The sequence below is a fragment of the Chinchilla lanigera genome, unplaced genomic scaffold, assembly GCF_000276665.1.
Source record: "Chinchilla lanigera isolate Chin_1 unplaced genomic scaffold, ChiLan1.0 scaffold00074, whole genome shotgun sequence".
In the NCBI taxonomy this organism is placed as follows: Eukaryota; Metazoa; Chordata; class Mammalia; order Rodentia; family Chinchillidae; genus Chinchilla; species Chinchilla lanigera.
Window position 1 is genome coordinate 2719668 of NW_004955475.1, and position 19134 is coordinate 2738801.

The following is a 19134-nucleotide window of genomic DNA, read 5'->3' on the forward strand; positions in this document are numbered from 1 at the left end:
TTCCTCTAGATGTTTGCTGCAGTAGGATGGAACTCTACTGTACTTTAAATGAGCAGATCAGGAGTCAGAACTTACCTCACTGTTAAGGTGACAAAGACCAATGTTCATTCTCATTGAGGAGGAACAGTCTCCTTACCAGCTGAGGTCCCAGTTATGCTCCCAGAGAGGTATGTAACCACGTATTCTGTCTGAGTCTTTCTTCTTTGTGTTGGGGGGCTCTGCCCATGTGCATTGTGCATTCCCTCCATCAGAAGCAAATCGAATTTGAGCGATGCATCCAGAACCTTAAAATGGTGATCAATGCATTCACTTTGTTTAAAATAGTAATAGTTAACATTTTCTGAACACTCATTCTGAACTAAACATTTGATTCAGCATATTATATGGACTGTCATTTAATCTTCCCAGGAAAACCTATGATGATGGTAATATTATACTCTATTTCCATATCAGGTGTAAAGAGTTTAAGCCATCCTTGACAGCTAATAAAATGGCAAATGTAGAACGTGAATCTAAGTAATCTGTACTAGAGCCTGAGTACTTAACCCCTTCATGGTACTGTCTTCTTCACCCACAAATATTTTCCCCAGACTTAACATCCATTCAACTTACTATGGCCTGTAAGAATCTATGTGATTTAGCTTCTGTCTACTTCTTTAGTACTATTTCTTACTTTTCCCCATCCTCACTCTGCACCTGCCTTACATGCCTTTGGGAGTTTTTGAACACAAGAATAATAAATTATTCTTATTTCAAGGTTTCCCTCTAGCTGGACTGTACTTCATATACCTCATTCTTTCGCACTGTCCCTTCTTATTCAAATCTCAAATCAGTGTTTGTGTATTTATTAATATGAATATTTTCACATGTTTTCACCTTAGAGATTTCCTACATGAGTTCTTTATCATAACTACTCCTATTTTACCCCTAGTCACTCTCTCTAGTATCCTGTTTTATTATCTTTGTAAGATTTGTCATTACTTGCAGTTATTATTTTATTTGATAATGGTCTGTTGGCTTTTATTAGTCTTATAGGCTCCCATTAAGGTGGAGACGTTATTCACTGTTCTATCCCTAGAATCTAGAAAAATACTTAGAATATGGTGAAGGACTCTGTAATTACTCATTGAATGAGTGAACGGCCCCACAAACTTTTACTGAATATTTCCGTGTGTCAAGCCAGATACTGAAAACACAGAGACTGGATAGAACATGGACTTTGCCATTAAAATTTCTGGGTTCTTTGAGGATAGAATACAGGAGAAAATGAGCATCCTTGTGATAGAAGCAAACAAGGGCTCACAGGAGTGTCCCATAATGCAACCTGGGCTGGGGTGGTAGCTCAATGGTAGAGCACTTGTGTACTATAATGCAGCCTGAAGGAATTACATAAGGCCTCTGAGAGGACTTTTTAGTCACATATTGAAGAGTAGGTCAGTGAAACCTAGCAAAATGAGAAAATAAGGGCATTCCTCGCAGAGAAATGAGCACATCACTAAGAAGAGACTTGGATGTCTGAGCCATCATGATGCTCTAAGGAACAATAGCATGACTGAAGCAATGTGAGAGAGTGAAGATTATCCTCCTCCATTTTCTGCCTGACTCACTGCTGCTGCTGAGTTTAGTTGGCACAGCCAGTGAAGCTTTCCTCTCTGTTCTTTTAGCACCCAATACTTATCTTTATCATAATCTCTAGCTCACAGTGTTAGAGTGACTGTCTTTTTCACTTTAGTATTTTGAGCTAGAGCTCCGTAGAAGAAGGATATCTGTGACTCATAAATGCCCTTTCTGTGTTCAATGCCAAAATGATGCTATTTGAGCTATTGAACACACAGTGAATAATGATCATGGATCCAGCAGTTAAAGGTAAGATTTTCATTAAATAAAAAGGATTCTGATGATTCAAAGGGAAAGATAGCTAGAAAAATACTGTACCAGAATCAACTTCCTCTCCAAAGACAAATTACCTGAAAAGCTTTTCACTAACATTTGTGGATTGTCCAGGAAAATTTTGTGAAGTAATGGGTAATATATGCTTTGCATCAAGTAGATGTTTTTCCCATATTGTGGTTCTGCCATATTTACACTATAGACACCTAAGTTTCCTGATCAGCAGAATCAGGAGCTACTAATGGGACCTACATCATAGGATGACGATAAAGATTAAATGAAAAGAATCATGTAAAAGTGTTTCACAGAAGCATTTACCATGTGGCAAAAATGCAATAGATGCTTGATTCTTTTGTTAGTATCATCCAAATGCTCATTACCTATGGCATAGAGAAGTGTCTATTGAGTTGAACCTTAAGTCTTATGGAAAAGAACCGTTCTTCATAGGTCAACATTTGGAACAATTTGTCTTTGAGGCCTGGTTAGATTTCCCTTTTCACTTCCCGAAGGGGGCTCCGTTGGATGCAATAACCAGAAATTGGCCTGGTAGGATAATAAAGAGTAAGGAGTAAAAAAGAGACTGGCAAAGAAATAAATTGAGAATCGGGGAGGAAGAACCTGTGTAGGCTCTGGGAACCTAATGGGAACCTGTGTAGGTTGAAAATAAGACAATGAAAGGACTATTATTTTTAATGTCCACATCCAAATAAATTTGAATTGAAAACCTGAAAATTTTACATAGAACAAATAAAAGAACCAGGGAAAATACTACTTAATACTTTGTATTATAAATTAGATTTCTTATTAACAACAAGATATTAATTATAGTGTATATATTTATTGTATTGGTGTTTATAATCATAAAGTGTTGGAAACAAGAAGTTCACTATAGGAATTTCACTAAAAATGTGCATCCATTTATTTATATGAAGTGGTGTTTAATATGTAAGTTGTTAAAAGAAAAAAATCAGACTACCTACATGTATATGTGTTATACTCATATCTGTTTATATATTTATGTACAATCAGTGCTCCCATGTCTGTGGGCTCCATGTCTACATATTCAACTCACTATGGATTGAAAATATTTTTTAAATTACATCTACATTGAACATGTATAGACTTTTTTTACTACAGGGCATCAAACTCACAACTGCATACTTGTCAGGCAGACTCTGTGTTGCTGAGCTTCATCCCCAGCCCTGTGTAGATGTTTTTCTTGGCATTATTGTTTTAAAAATACACTATAATAATGATTTAATAACACTCATGTTGTATTAAGCATTATAAATAGTCTAGAGATTATTTAAAATAGTGGGCAATGTGCATATGTTTTTGTGTAAATATTTTTGTAAATACTATTCATTTTATTTTATTCATTTTTTATTATTTATTTTATATAAGGGATTTGAGCATCTGCATATTTGGGGGTCCTGGAACCAATCCCTTGTGGATACTAAGGAACAACTGCATTTATACAGAAAAGTAGATTTAATGCATACAAAACAATATTTAAAGTATTGTTTTCCTTAACATTTATAAATATTTATTTTCTAATTATTCAAAAATAGTTTGTACTATATTATAATTATTTTTACTAACAGTTGACATTTATGGGTATGTAATGTGCCAGATATAGCATATATCCTTTAATCCTCTCAACCATCCTATTAAGTAGGTATCATCTGTCCCTTCTGCCTCCTGCACTTTATGAATGATAAACAAGAGGTTTACAGTGACCTGCCAGGATCATGTAGCTAAATGATATTCAGATCTGTTTGGCTCAAAGGTATGCATTTACTCACATCTATCCTGCCTTCTCTGGTTGGCTCATAAACCACGTCAGAATCTCAGGGAAACTGACAATGAAACTATCAGAATGTTGTAGTGTAATAGTTTCTATAATAGACTTTTCAGCAGCGTATATTCATCAAATGACATCTTATGTGGTAGACTCTCAATATATGCTTTCTTCCTTTGAGATACTCTTACTCTGATCCCTTCAACATATGAGTTCACGTACCTTCCCCAAGTAGACACCTTAATGCAAATCTCTCATGCCTGTGTTTTCTCACATCTCTCCTAGATGTTGGCCTATTTCACTAGGATGGGCTCTTGAGCTTGAGGATAATGGAGAAATGTCTAGCAAGAGGTCTAGGACCATGGAAAACCCTCCCATCTCCACAAGAACTGCTATTATGTTTTAAAGAATCACCCACGTAGACAGAAGAAGCTTTGATACTTAAACACTAATACCTTCTCACCAGATTACTAGACTTCATGAAAAATGAACTTCCCTTTTGGGTCTGTGAATTTCTCCTTTGTCTCATTACATTTTTCTAAGTATATACTCTGCCCTTCTGTGTTTTCTCAACATACTATCAGTAATTTGAATTAGCTATTCTAGTGTTAAAAGGAACAGGAGACTGTGCCATCACTGAAGTGAAAACATATTCAAGGTCTGCTCAATTAATGTTCATCATTTGATTCTTTTCCTGCTCAGCTTGGTCCAGTCTCTATGATGATGGGTGATCTGTATTCCCTGTGTGAAGGTTCCAACACTCTCATAACTATACATGCCTTATTGCCTAGAGTACTTTTGTATAGCATACAAAGCCATCACATGTGGTTTCTTCCTCATGCCAGCCCCTCTAGGGAAATATTCTTGCTTTGAAGTTTCCTTTCTGTGTCACAGGCTAATTGTAACTTTCTGTGCACTCAATATGGACTTTTCATCGTGCTGTTTCATTTGCCTATAATGACCCTTCTCCTCACTGTTTTTCCACAACCCGTTTTATGTTGTGTTTTTCTAATATATATGTATTTATGTTCATATACACACATATATATATTTGTGGAGATAGAGATGGAATTATTATTATATCAAATAATGTATATAATCTCATTTAATCGATTTTTACAAAATTAATTTCCAAAAATGCTTTACCAAATTATATATGCAACAGTAACCTATGGCAGTAATTATTTTTTACCTCTACAAATATTGTATTCTAATGACTTAATTTTTGTCAATTTTATGATGAAAAATTTACATTTTTATTATATTTTCATTTGCTCTTCTATGATCAGTCCTCAATTGGGGCAGCTTTTTATTTTTTTTTTAATTTACAGATTCATGTATTGAATAAATGCAATAAACAGGTAAACAATGATATAACAAGTAACAGGCAAATATAAAATGAGGATTTTAGACTTTTTAAAAAAAATCTAAATTCTTGTTGATTTAGAATAAAACACTGTTACTTTTCCAAAATGTAAAATTGTATTTCAACACAATTATTTAGCAAAATAAGGCACAGTGTTTAGTAAGGCAAGATTTATACACAAGGTTGGTGTAAGATTACAGTGTTCTTTACATCCTGGGGGGTGGGGGAGAAGTACTAGAACTGAAGTAGCTTATATATTCTTTTTACAGCATTTACTATTATGAGGTAATATATAAATTTGATACAATACACTGTATCTAGAAAATAAAACTTAATTGTTGAATCATACCACTGAGTTACCGATTTTACCATTAACTTTTAGTTAACTATGTATTTATAAAGATATTCATAATTCACACAGCTTTAAATACAGAAAATGAAGATGCCAGATCCTACACAGTAATAAGTGGAAGACAACACATTTTCAATGTCCTTTGCTGATACTTTAAAGTCTCAAACTTTATGAAAAGCTAAAATATTTAATATTTTAAATTTTCCCCCATTGTATTTTGCTTCTTATGAATACAAAGTGGTTCAGCACACAACTTCAACACAATTCTCTACAGGATTGCCATGATGATGCTTAAAGTGCATAGTCCTTTCTGGTTGCACATCATCGTTGACTATTTACATTAGTGACAGAATTCTTAAACGTCAGGTGCAGACAGAATCAATTTGGTAACATTTTTGCAATATTAGCAACAGTAATGTCAATCTTATCCCAGTTCTTCCTTTAGCTGGAATTTTGGATAAAGCAATTTTATCCAATTTTTTTCTCAGCCAAAGGAATAAAATACATTCGGCTCAATGCAGATGGTCTTTCTGCCATGGCTTTCTGGCATAACAGTATAAAAACACTGTTCATTTAACTGATAGATTTAATGTATACTAGATTGAACACTGTCCCTTACATGCATTATTGAGACTGAAAGTGAAAGTCTAGAAACACCTAAACTGACATTCTCCTGTGAGTGTTCAAATAATGTGTAATATTTGTTAGTGAACATCTATTCTTAGAATATATGGACCAAGAAAAATATAAAAAGAATTGAACTATTTACACACAACATTGATGCCCACCTTTTTCAGCTTATAAGGAGAAGCATAGCAAAAACATGCTAGGCCTCATATAACAGTGTCTTCATATAATGCTATAAATATGAAGATGTTTAGGATCTGCTGTTATCCTTTGGTATTAACAAACTTTATAAAATAAAGTAATATGTAAGAAAATATATCTTTTCACTGATTTTATTTCAGGGCACCCTAATCCTTATGGGTTTGGCCTCCTGTAACAGCAGTAAATTAATTAGTGGTCCCTTCCCAGAAGCCCTATGTTCATACACTGGGTCCTGTTTAGGCAAAAGAATCCCTTAGGATCACAGTATGCAAAAGATCATGGGGCTGTCAAAAATAACTTATTAAATGATACAGTTCCCCAAACTTTAGGTCTAATAGGATTTAAGGCACATACTTTCTGACTACACATGAAGGCACTCTACTTTTTTAAAAAAATCATGAGTATAATGAAAATATAAAATCACAGATAATAAATTCACTAGTATTATATAAGATTTAGTGCTTTATATAGAAATAGTGAAGGTCCAAAACTTTTCTATGCAGAAGGAATCAGAGCTATGTATTATTACAGGTTATATTCCTTAAAAACCTATACAACAGCCTTTACTGTGGTTAAATACCCAGCGAAACTTAAAAGCTCACTACATAGTATTTTGGATTAAACAGGCAGCAATATTTGTAAGGACACAGTAAAATCTCTACTTTTGTATGAGAAGAGGATCATGCAGGCAAATACAGACACCTCTAATTAAATTCAGCTAAACAAATTATATATAATGTAGTTGTTAAAGTTTTCTGTAATGAACAATATGAAGATTTACGATAACCATTATTCTCTATATGTAAACAGCTATTGCTAAAAGGCCTTCAAAGATCAAACTTGATTTTATTTTTTAGTATAAAGAACAGGTAAACACTAACCAAGGCTTACCTGACAAGCCATAAATTCCAGGTTAATGAAGTACTGTTTTGTTCCTTTGGGAAAAGCAAGATTGGCTGTGAGAAAATCCTATTACTTACTGGCCCTTCATTACAGGAGGATGTGGACACTCCCAATTGCAGGCACTGAATACATTTAGTGATAAAGGTTTTTGGACAGTAACAGGTCACTTAATGACTTCATTTTTAGAACAACTCATATTACTATAAAGGATTTCTTGACTCAGGGATATCCCTAGGTTGCTGACTTCGCTGTTTTTGTCTTTGTTGCTTTTAAAGATCTTCTTTATTTATCACTCTAGCAATCAGACTGTTCCTTCTCTTCTTTTTTTTATTTTTTATTTTAAAAATAAAAAGAGGAAAACATTATTCTCTTCTTTTATTGAACTTGATAATTACAAGATCTGATAGAACTAGTTTACAGTATTTATAAGCTGTACTATTGTGGGCTGCCTTTTATTTACAGCAACAAAAAATTCTCAAATTTGAAGTGCAGTTAACAATGCAGACCTTTCCTTTCATATCTGGTGACTTAAAATTCTGAATATCTATAATTTTAAGCCAGGCATGTTGCCACATGCCTGCAATCCCAGCACTCACAAAGCTGACTCAGGAAGATTGCTGCAAGTTCGAGGCCGGCCTGGGCTACACAGTGAGTTCAAGACCAGCCCAAACTACAGAGTGAGACCCTGTCCCAAAAAACAAACAAACAAATTTAGAACAACAGATACGTTCTACATACATTAGAAGTAAAATATCAGCAGTCACCTTTGGATCAATCTCACTACTCAAATACAAGGAATGCTGAGAACTCTGACAAGCTGGTCCTTATGTCAGTCAGTCCCTGAAACCATTTAATCAAACTTTGAGATTAGCTAATCTTCCTGTTCTTAAGTCCTAGGACTAACGCTCTAACTCAGTTTGGTGATGCAGATAGAACTGGATTCTAGGAATAAAGACTAATAAGAATGTACCAAGTACCCATTCCAATTTCAAATACTACCACTGAACAATTCCATTCTGCACAAACTAATGCTTTGCTTAAGGAGATTTTTCAACAGCAGTCTGTTTAGTAAAATTATCCAACTTGAACAGTATCAAAAACTTATTGCATAAATCTGTTTTTTAAAACACCAATTAAAATTCATCAATTATTGTTAAACAGAAACATGTGACTGAAAAGAGAGACTAGTTTAAATATAGTTTACTATATGACTTGGAAACTGGTTATCTTGTTTCTAGATGATCAAGTGCCTTCTATCTCATCTTCTAGTTAATAACCATTTATGAAAAAAAGGAAGGTGACGAAAAGAAACATGAAAAATTCAAATTCTTAGCAGTTTTTGTGAAGGGTAAGGTCAAAGATAAAAAAAAAAGATAAAACAGCTAAAAGGAAGATTTCATTAAACATTATCAAAGATAAATGCATACTGATAATAGACTTTACAATAAACATTTTATTACACATATAATATGTATCTACACTATATGGTACAGGCTAGAAACTACTTCTGGTTGGAATTATTTACATACATCTGTAAAAGATCAAGCAGTATACCATCTTTCTAGGAAGCTGGAAAGGCTATGTAAGGTTAAGTGTTATGTTTACACACCTAGTTATTTTACAAAGACTAGTTCTTAGAAGATTACTCAAGCTGTTACTTAGGCTAAGCTGATGGTCAATAAAGTAGAGGCACATGTAAGCCAGAGAAATTTTTTCCTGTTATTTTAGTATATTTTCCATGAAAATATTTTATGCATCTTAACTAAGTCACTTCTGTACAAAATGTGTTAGGATTGTCACAGATACTGCCTGAGTCATCTATCTGTACCTTTCATAATTTTGTAGTCTCCAGCTTATTGTGGCCCAACTGAAGAAGCAAAAATTTTATTATTTCTATTATATGATATAATCACCCATGTATTACTGTGAAATATATTAGATTATTTCTATAGATATAGGCAGAAAATTTCTGAATCAAAAAGAAAAAAATCATTATATTATAACAAGGTAAAGGTAAAGGGATTCACTATAGCAATATTTCACAATTGCAGTCATGAAACTCGTGATGTTTCATGAAGTCACACACAAACACAAACAAACCCTGAATTAATCTATATCACATTTCTTCTACAACAAAAATTCTATTAAAAATGACATACATATATATCATGATTATAAAATTCCCCTTTAAGAACTGGTGTCCCCTTTAAGAGATTATCTGATGCTCTAATGCAATCTAACCTACATATTTCTGTGTATTTAACATTTACCAACTAGCCATCACATTATTATGGGTTGATTACTAGTGTGCATTTTATAATAGAAACTTACAAAGTTGTACTATTATTAGATTTTTAGTCTATATTAAAATACTTAACAACAATTCTTTTTGAGGAGGGGAAGCTTTTTGAGACAGGGTCTTCCTATGTAGTTTAGACTGGCGCTCAGGCTGGCCTTGAACTCATGGTGATTCTCATGCTTCAGCCTCCCAAGTGCCAGGATTACAGGCATTCACCACCACACCTGGCTAAAAATTTGGTAATTTCTAATCCAAAAGTTTGTGAATTCTTTTCCCTTATGGATACAACGTATTTTTTTCTATTTATCAGTATTTTATTTTCAAAAAGTCTTGCATGTTGAATTAGTTTTGGAAACTACTCTATTGTTCATAAACACAGTAATCCCTGCTTTCAACTTTATTTTGTTCCACTGTCGTGTTTTTCTAGTTAATTCCTTTTTTCTTAAGTGTAGGGTTACAGTTAGTACATAATACAAAAGAGTCACATTTGATTATTAAAAATTCTAAACTTTTTCCCCATTTATTTAATGCAAGATGTAAAGAAGCTTTCCTAGCTTATATCCCTTCTAACGTTTTCTATTAAAAACTAATGCTCTGTTTTATGATGAATAGATTGTTCAAGACTGTGGCCTCCCGTTAAGTGTGAAATTTGTTCACAAGGGATCATTGCTTAAGCAAAAAGAGGAAATCATGATGGCCATGAGCTCAGATGTTAGACAAGTAGTTGCTAACCTAGTCCTGGGTCTGTTAATGTATATTTGAAAGTGTTTTGCATAGTATGTCAGTCTGTACACTGCTCTGGTACTCTTTCTTTCCTTCCTTCTTTCTTTCTTTCTTTCTTTCTTTCTTTCTTTCTTTCTTTCTTTCTTTCTTTTGTCTTTTTGAGACAGAGTTTCACTGTGCAGTTCAGTCTGACCTTGAACTCACCCTGTAACACAGGCTATCCTGGAACTCACAGCAATTGTCCTGCCTCATCCTCCCAAGTGCTGGGATTATAGGTGTTCACTGCACCTGGCACTGGCACATTTTCTTGAATAAGCTTTTTCTATAACATTCTATTATAGTCACTGCTGGATTAAATTTATTAATAATTACATAAATCAAAGGAGACCAGAAATGTTAAATATCCCATTTAAAAGTTACATTCCTTACTTTACCAGTTAGCTGGTGAGAAAGATTTAGGTCCTATGTAACTTTCTGCAAGCATATTTGAAGAGGTCTGTAATCTAAACATATGGGCAGTATATGGAGAGAGTCAATCCTGTTATGATATCTTATTCAATCAAAACCCAGTGACAACCCTGTTAATAATTACAGCTTTGATAATTTATCTCAACCACTGCAAGTTATAGTATTCACAGCCTAATATAACACTGTTCAGAATGTACCGTTCTGCTGGGTGATTCATGCAAAACTCGACTGAAACTGCAAACAATCAACCAAAATTGGAACTGCCATTCAGAGCAAGTTATAGTAAAAGCATCCAAACGTGGGAATGAATTCATTCCTTGTAGGAGACCGTGACTGATCTCCATTGTATATTAGTAGCTGTCTTAAGCATTAAGTTTCTGTTGTCTGAGTTAAGTTTCTGTTAGATGCCCCTTTCCCTTTAAGTCAGGACTGCCTACCGTTGCCTAGCTACTCCCGCCTTTGTCGGTTACTTGGTTACTCCCGCCTTAAGAACTTCCGCATTTCTCCGTGCCCTATATAAGCACGGCACTAATTCCCGCTAATAAACGAGACTTGATCAGAATCCTGTCTTGTCTCCATTCTTCGTGTCTCTTGTCCCTTTATCATCCCCACTCCCCTTCTAGGGTCCTCCTTGACTGTACCCGCGGGCCGGGACAATTCCTGCTGAATGGCAGGTGAAACTTCACATCACCAACTCTTACATGGACACTCCAAATGAAGATAACCAACTTCAAGTTCTACGCTCTCTTATAATCTGCTCAGTTTTTACGCATTCCACAATGCCCTGCACACCTGTTCAACTGAGAAGAACTTTCTGCATCCTGTGTGCTGGGACATGGAGCTGTGAGAGGCAGAGCTGCAGGGGTAAGAGCGTTCTGGCAGACATAAGTAGTACAACAACGGGAGGCGGTACTCCCCACAGAAGTCCACAAATTTAATTTGTCTGACACAACAGTGGAAATAGACTCCACCATACTTTGGGTTTCGGCAATGGCTGCCTGAACTCAAGTATTTAAGAAGATTCTCAGGAAGATCATATGGAGTGTAGGAAATAGTTCGCATCTATCTTGGTCACTTTTCTCTCATTGCTGAGACAAAATACCTGACACCCAGAATTAAGGAAGGAAAGGTCTATTTAGCTCACAGTTTGTGGAGGTTTCAGTCCATATTCTGCTGGCTCCAAGGCAGAGTGGCACATGGCACAGGGCAACCGTGCATGGCCGCCAAAAACAGCAAAAGCAAAAAGAGCAAAAGGGAAGAGTGGCAGCAAGCAGCCTCTTTCTCTGCCTTACATATGCAAACTACCTGCCTCAGGGCGGGTGTAGCACTCACAGCCATAATTCCAACACTGGACCATGAATCAATCGAAAAACTATGAGCACGCTCCATGACTGCATGAGGATTTGGGGGGACATGCAGACACAAACCGTAACAGCATCTTAATGGTCCGTGCAGCTAAATCAAGGAGAGTTGGGGAGTTATAGGTTAAATCTCTAACAAAACGAACAAGCATTGGATTTCATTGTAAGCTCAACTCTTCCAAATGAATTAGGTTGAGGATCTCTCGGGGTAGGTAAGTCAGCAAATTACTGTGGAGTCTGAGGGAATGCAGTGAATGCAACCGTGAAAGCTGAAGAGGCACACTGGATCTTGTCACATAATACCAAGTAATTCAGAGATGGCAGATTTGCTAATTCTGGTGGGATTTCTTTCATGACATTTCCTCCAAGATATAGACACTCTAAACTCTGCAAGTTCTCCATCTCAGCAGGGATGCTCTGCAGCTGGTTGCCGCCCAGGCTGGGGGTCTGCAGCGCTCGCAGCCCCAGCATCCAGGCAGGCACTTCCTGAAAGCAGTTGCTGCTGAGGTTGAGCACTGGGAGACTGCTGCCAAGGGGCGACTGGTTCAGGCCTTTGGGCAGCACGCCCGGCCCGCCCAGCCGGTTGTTCCTGGCCAGCAGCGTGCGCAGGCCGCTCAGCGCGAGCAGCTCGGGTCCCAAAGTGGTCAACGCGTTGCCTCTCACGTCCAACAGCTGCAGGTGCGGGAAGCTGCGGCCCAGTGCCCGCAGCAGCGACACCAGCCGGTTAAGGGGCAGCAGAAGCAGCAGCGCCTCCCAGAGCCGCGCCGCTGGTCGCTGTGCGCCTGCAGCTGGGACTCCAGCGTCTAGGTGGATACGCTGAGGAGGGACCAGTTTAGCTCGGCCTCTCCATCCGCGGCCATCGCCGCTCCGCCCTTCTCCATCCCACCGCCCACCGAGCTCCGCGGCTCCCGGGAACCTGAACGGCGCGCTGTCAGCTGCTTTTATTGGTCATCTGTATTTTTGCAGTGATGTAATTACCTGTTCATATAAGATGCCTCTTTGTGGGACTTTCTTTTTCTTATTGAGTTTGGTCTTTATGTTTTGAATGTTAAGAAATTATTGTATGTGTCAAAAATATTTTCAATGAGTCTTTAGGATATATTTTACTTGTATATGGGAGTATATACAAGTGATTAATTTTTAACAGTCAAATGTATATATCAGTTTTCATTTACAACTTCTATAATCTACAACTTTCTAAGAAGGCTGTCCCTATACCAGGGCTTATTAGGTTATTGCAAGTTATTCTTTATTTTTTTCTTTTATAGTTTTACTTTTTATGTTTAGTTCTTTAAAACTGGAGAATTAATGCATATGTAATGTTAGATGATATCTAACATCTTTATTTTACTATAGCCCGTTTTCTCAATACCTTTTTTGAATGGTCTAGCTAGCCTTTTATCAGCAATTAGAAAAGCCATTTTTATTATCTAGTAGGTGCTTCATTATTTATGGCTCCGTTTTCTTCATATATTTACTTACTCATTCAATGATATTTTAAATATACTTATTACCTATTATATGTCATTCACTAGGGGCTGGAATTCATCAGTAAAACACAGAAAACTAACAACATGGAATGTAAATTATAGTGAATTTTTTTGATTATGCATTTCCACTCTTTTAAATATTGTAACTTCTCAAAATCAGCACCACACATTTTCAGCTGTGTGCAGAATCTAAAAAAAGTCAATCTCATAAAAGCAGAGAGTAAAGATGTAATTACCAGAAGTTGAGAGTATGTAAGGATTGGGGAAACATTTGTCAAAGGATACAAAATTTCAATTAAAAGAAATAATTTTGAGAGAACTATGGACCTTGGTGTCTATAGTTAATACTAGTGTGTTGAATACTTGAAAATTCGTAATAGATTTTAAATGTTCTTACCAAAAATTAATATAGCTTCTTAGTGTATTTTAATACCTTGTAGGGCATATTTTTCCTCATTGTTCATTTATTCCATTTTGGGAAGAAGAGAGTTATATGGGAATATTTTCTATATTAGGTGAAAGTTAAAATTAGTTTGTCAAGTTCTCTTACCAATACATTGTGGTTATTTTGCTTGGAACTATGTTGAATTTGTATATTAATTGGAAATCTCATAGTGTTGTATATTCCCTTACAGAAAATTAACATGCTTAGTTTAGCTGTATCTTTTTTATATCATTGAGTTAAATATTGTTTTTGTCATGCCTATCTTTTTTGTTGTAACTACTAATTTGAATGATCTGTCTTTACCTGTGACACACTGCAATTGAGTGGTGTTCTGATAGTCTGTGACTGATAAATGGACCACCTCAATACTTAGTTATTGAAACAATAATATTGGGGCTGGGGATATAGCTCAGCAGCATAAGTGCTTGCCTGGCAAGCCTGAGGTCGTGAGTTCAATTCCCGGTACCAAAAAAACAAAAACAAAAAAAGAAACAATAATATCATCTTTTATAGTTACTTTTAATTAGAAATTGTAAGAGTACCTGATCTGAGATATTCTGTCTTGGGGTTTCTTTTGCAGTTACAGTCAAATGGTAGCTGTAGGTGTGAACAGTGGGAATGGGGTAGTTGGAAATGGGTGGCATCTCTCTCTCCATGTAATCACAGAGTACCATGTGCGGCTAACTCTATACACTACTTTTGGCTTCCTCACAATATAATAATCTCACGATGATAAGATTTATTGCTTAGGAGCTCAAGGTGCCAGTACTATTTTTTATCAAGCCAATAAGAAAGATATATTTTCTTTTAACCTAGTTGCAGAAGTTGCAAGGCATCATTTTGGGGGATGGGGATATAGCTCAGTGGCATAAGCGCCTGCCTGGCAAGCACAAGGTCGTGAGTTCCATCCCCGGTACCGCAAAAAAGAAGAAAGAAACAAACAAAAAACCAAAAAAACAAGGCGTCATTTCATTCACGTTCAGTTGGTCAACAACTGGGCCCATGTTCAAGCAAAGTAGATACAGATTCTATCACTTGATGGGAAGAATGTCAAATAATATACAAATATCCTTCAAAACTATCACAGTTCTACAAAGGAACGCAATTTAAATTTTGTACATTGACATTGTCCCACATAGCTTATTGTACTATTACTAGTTCTAAGAGTTTACAGTTGGCATTTTCCGAATAAATTATTCTATGTGCCTATTTAATTTTGATGATAGAGAATACATATATATTTATAGACATATATATGATATTATATATATTTTATATGTAATACTATTTGTAAAATAGTATTTCTGACCTTAATAGGAATGTTTTTAACAAAGTTAAGGAAATTTCCTCTTATTCTTATTCTTAATTTCATCAAGAATCACCCCTGAATTTTGGTAAATGATATTTAAACATTTATAGAAGTGACCAAATTGGTTTTTCTCTTCATGTTGATAGTGAAATGGATTATATTACTAATTTTCGACTGTGTGGCTAATTTTTTTATTCCCTAGGTAAAATACATTCGGTTTTGATGAATATCTCTTTGACAACACTATGGATTTGATTAGCTGTATATGATTTAGGACTTCTGCTTCTATATTCTATATTCTGTAGTTTCCTTGTTTGGGGTTATTCATATTGTTTGTGGGTATTGGAGTATTGCTACTCCTCAAGAATATGCTGATATGTCATAAATATTGTGGCACTGGAGATCAAACCCAGTGCTTTATGCATACAAAGCACATAATTTACCAATGAGCTACACTCTGAACCTCTGAAATCTTCCATACTTTTAATGCTTTGATACATTTCCTAGTACATAAAAAGCATCAATTCCTCAATAGCTTGGTAGAACTTGTTGGTAAAACTATAAGGTTTTGGGGTTTTTAAAAAGGTAAATGTATTATTTCTTTTTCTACTTATACTTTGGTAAATGGAATTTTCAGTTTCTTTCGTTTTTACTTTTTTCCAGCTTTTTATTTCTCAAACCAACATATTTTACTCTGCTTGGCCCTCCAGTATTCCCCCTGCCCCAACCCTGTGCCCACTCCTGTACTCAGCTTCTTCCCTCAGGGCTTTATATTCTTTCCCGAGATGGCAGGTTCACTGTATCTGGGTTGTGAGCCGTGCTAGAATGGGGAGATGGACATACTGCTTTCTCTGAGCATCCCCAATACTGGAATGTATCCGGTGGGCTTTTCCTTCAAGTTGCCTTACCGTTTTATGGTTTTTGTATGCTGCCAATTCCACGTACCTGCATATCTCGCTGAGTGACTTCCAAGTGCCTCAAAGCACTGCTACCTTTAGTCCACCATATTCCAGAACCTTCTTAATGTTGAATTTAAAAAAAAAAGTATTACAGTACAAGACATAGCGCTATTAATGCCCTCAAAATACTTCCCCTTGCTTCAAACACAGTCCATTATTTGTGCCACTTTTTAAAGCAGTTCTTTCATGGATGTTTTTGGTGGTGCTGCTGTGGCTGCTTGAATCAGTTCAAAACATTTAGCTTTCATGGTCATTCTATCTTTGAGAAAGATCCAGAAATCACTCTGTACCAGATCCAGTGGATGAGGTGAATGAGGAGCCATTGTAACATTTTCATTTGACAGAAATTTCCATAAAGTTTTGATCAGTGAGGGGTGATCATAAAATATGGTAGATGTTTCAGTCTTTAAAAAAGTAAAAGACACATTGCCATCAATGTCCTTCAAAATGTTCTCCTTTGCTTCAAAAGCACTTATTGCATCATTCTTGGCAATGTGTCTTTTATTATAGTTTTAAAATATTTTATATTCACAATTTCTTTCCATAACCCCTGGTATACTTCAAAAACTTATGTATCCACAATGCATATATCTTCGATCTCTTTCTTCTGATATACAAATATGTGTATCCTAGGGGAAAAATTTACACATGAGCATTTTATAGACATCTCAACACACCACACCTAGAACTAGGTTTGGCCTTCTTTACATACAAAAGTTACTCCTCTTTATCTCTTTTAGTAACCGACCATTTATCCATTCTCCATAAACAATACAGTAATAATGAGATAATAAACTATCTCTATGGGGAAAAATCCCTGATTTCTGCTATATTCTCATTTTTATGATGCAATTATGCTATAAGAATTTATTTCAAGCTGGGAATCATTTCACAGGTGCCTCTAAAAATTCCTGAACATTTGAAAATTAGCTCTCATGAGCTACTATGTGAAGATTCCATCAGAAAACACTCTATTGCACTCTACACACACAATTTCCCTGCCTTTTCATTGTTCTTCCTAAAAATATCTCCACTTGCTCTCCTCTTCATTCTAATGTTTAGCCTTGTAAACTACATCTTTACACTCTTATATTTCTATTTTTACCTATGTCCAGTTTATTCTTCACAAAGGGTAAAAGTAATTTAAAATATACAGGGATGGGCAGTCACTTCTTTGAGTAAAACCCTTCAATTATTTGTCTTTGCCTACAGGATAATATTCTGATATTCACATTTCTCTGCTAGGTATTTAATAGAAATATCCATTCTTAGCTGGTCATGGTGGCACACACCTGTAATCTCAGTGCTCAGGAGGCTGAGCCAGGAGGATCACTGTGAATTCAAGATCTGCTTGTGCTACATAGTGAACTCAAGGCCAGCCTGAACTACATAGTGAGACCCTGTCTCAAACAAGACAAGACAAAACAAAGCAAAACAATACATCCATTCTTCTATGATACTGTTGTGCTATTGTTTTATAATTTAAATAGCACCTCTTCTGGAATGCTTTCCATGACTACACCAATATTCTTTTTTTAATTTAATTTCAGCTTTATTCATAATTGCCAAAAATTTTAATTAAATAAGTGTATTGGTACATTTCAAATATACATAAACATCACTTTCATCACAGGGACTTTGACTGTGCAAATGACTTTCTCCATTCCTTTTTCTCCCATTCCCTTATCCTCCCTTCATTTACTCTTCCCCTCCTTATTTACAAACGCTTTGTTTCCACTTCTTCTTCTTTTCTTATTTTTCTCTTTTTTTCTTTACTGCATTAGCCCCCACACATTTCCCCTTCAAAATTGAGCATTTCCTTCCTATTTCATATTTAGTATACATTTTGGTCCTCGTTCACACTTTCAGTTTCTCACACCAGAGAAATAATGTGATTTTTATATCTGACTGTTCAATTTATTTCACTTAAGAACATGGTCTCAAGGTCCATCCATTTACCTATATGTATCTCAAGTTTATCCTTCTTTATAGCTGAGTAGTAATCCACTGTATTAAAAAACCACATCTTTTTTATCCATTCATCAGTTGATAAGCATTGGGGTTGTTCATAAAATCTAGCTATTACAAACTGCTGCTATAAACATGGGTGTGCATACATGGCTGTGATATGATGTTTTTAATTCTTTGGTGAAGATACCAAGAGGGGGAAAGCTGAGTCAAATGAAACCTCTAGTTTTAGTTTTCTGCGGAATTTCCACATTGATTTCCATGGTGCTTGCATCAGTCTACATTCTCACCAACAGTTGAGAAGTGTTCTTAGCTAAACAGCCCTACCATCTTTTGTTATTGGTTGATTTCCTGTTAATTGTCTTTTTTATGGAGTGGTATGGAATCTCAGCATTGTTGTAATTTGCATCTGTTAAATGATCCATGATGTTGCACATTTTTATATATTTATTTGCCATTTCTATTTTTTTTATCTGAGAAGTGTCTATTCATTTCAGATGCCCATTTTTTGAGTTCTTTATATATTCTAGATATTAGTCCGTTGTCTGGCAAATAATTGTCAAATTTTTCCCCAGTCTGTGGATTGTCTCTTCACTGTTGATTTCTTTTCCTATGCAAAACTTTTTAATAAGATGAGATCTCAGTTGTCGATTCCTTGTAATAATTCTCATGCCATCTGGGTTTTCTTCATAAAGTCTTCGCTTACAACTATGTCTTCAAGAGTTTTACCTATTCTGTCTTCCAGCAAACTTAGTGTTTCTGTTTCAATATTTAGATCTTTAATCCATTTTGATTTTAGTTTACTGCCTGATGAGAGATATGGGTTGAATTTTTGTGTTTGGTATTTGTAAAGCCAGTTTCCAGCACTTTTTTTGGTCTTTTTGAGACAGGGTTTCAGTATTCACTTCAGTCTGACCTTCAACTCATAGCAGTGCTCCTGCTTCAGCCTTCCAAGTGCTGGGATTACAGGGA

General features: G+C 35.6%; 1 pseudogene; it reads right to left on the reverse strand.

Annotated features, from left to right (window-relative positions):
* Positions 1-11395: 11395 nt before the first annotated feature.
* LOC102022495 lies at positions 11396-12872 on the reverse strand (annotated as a pseudogene).
* Positions 12873-19134: the final 6262 nt, after the last annotated feature.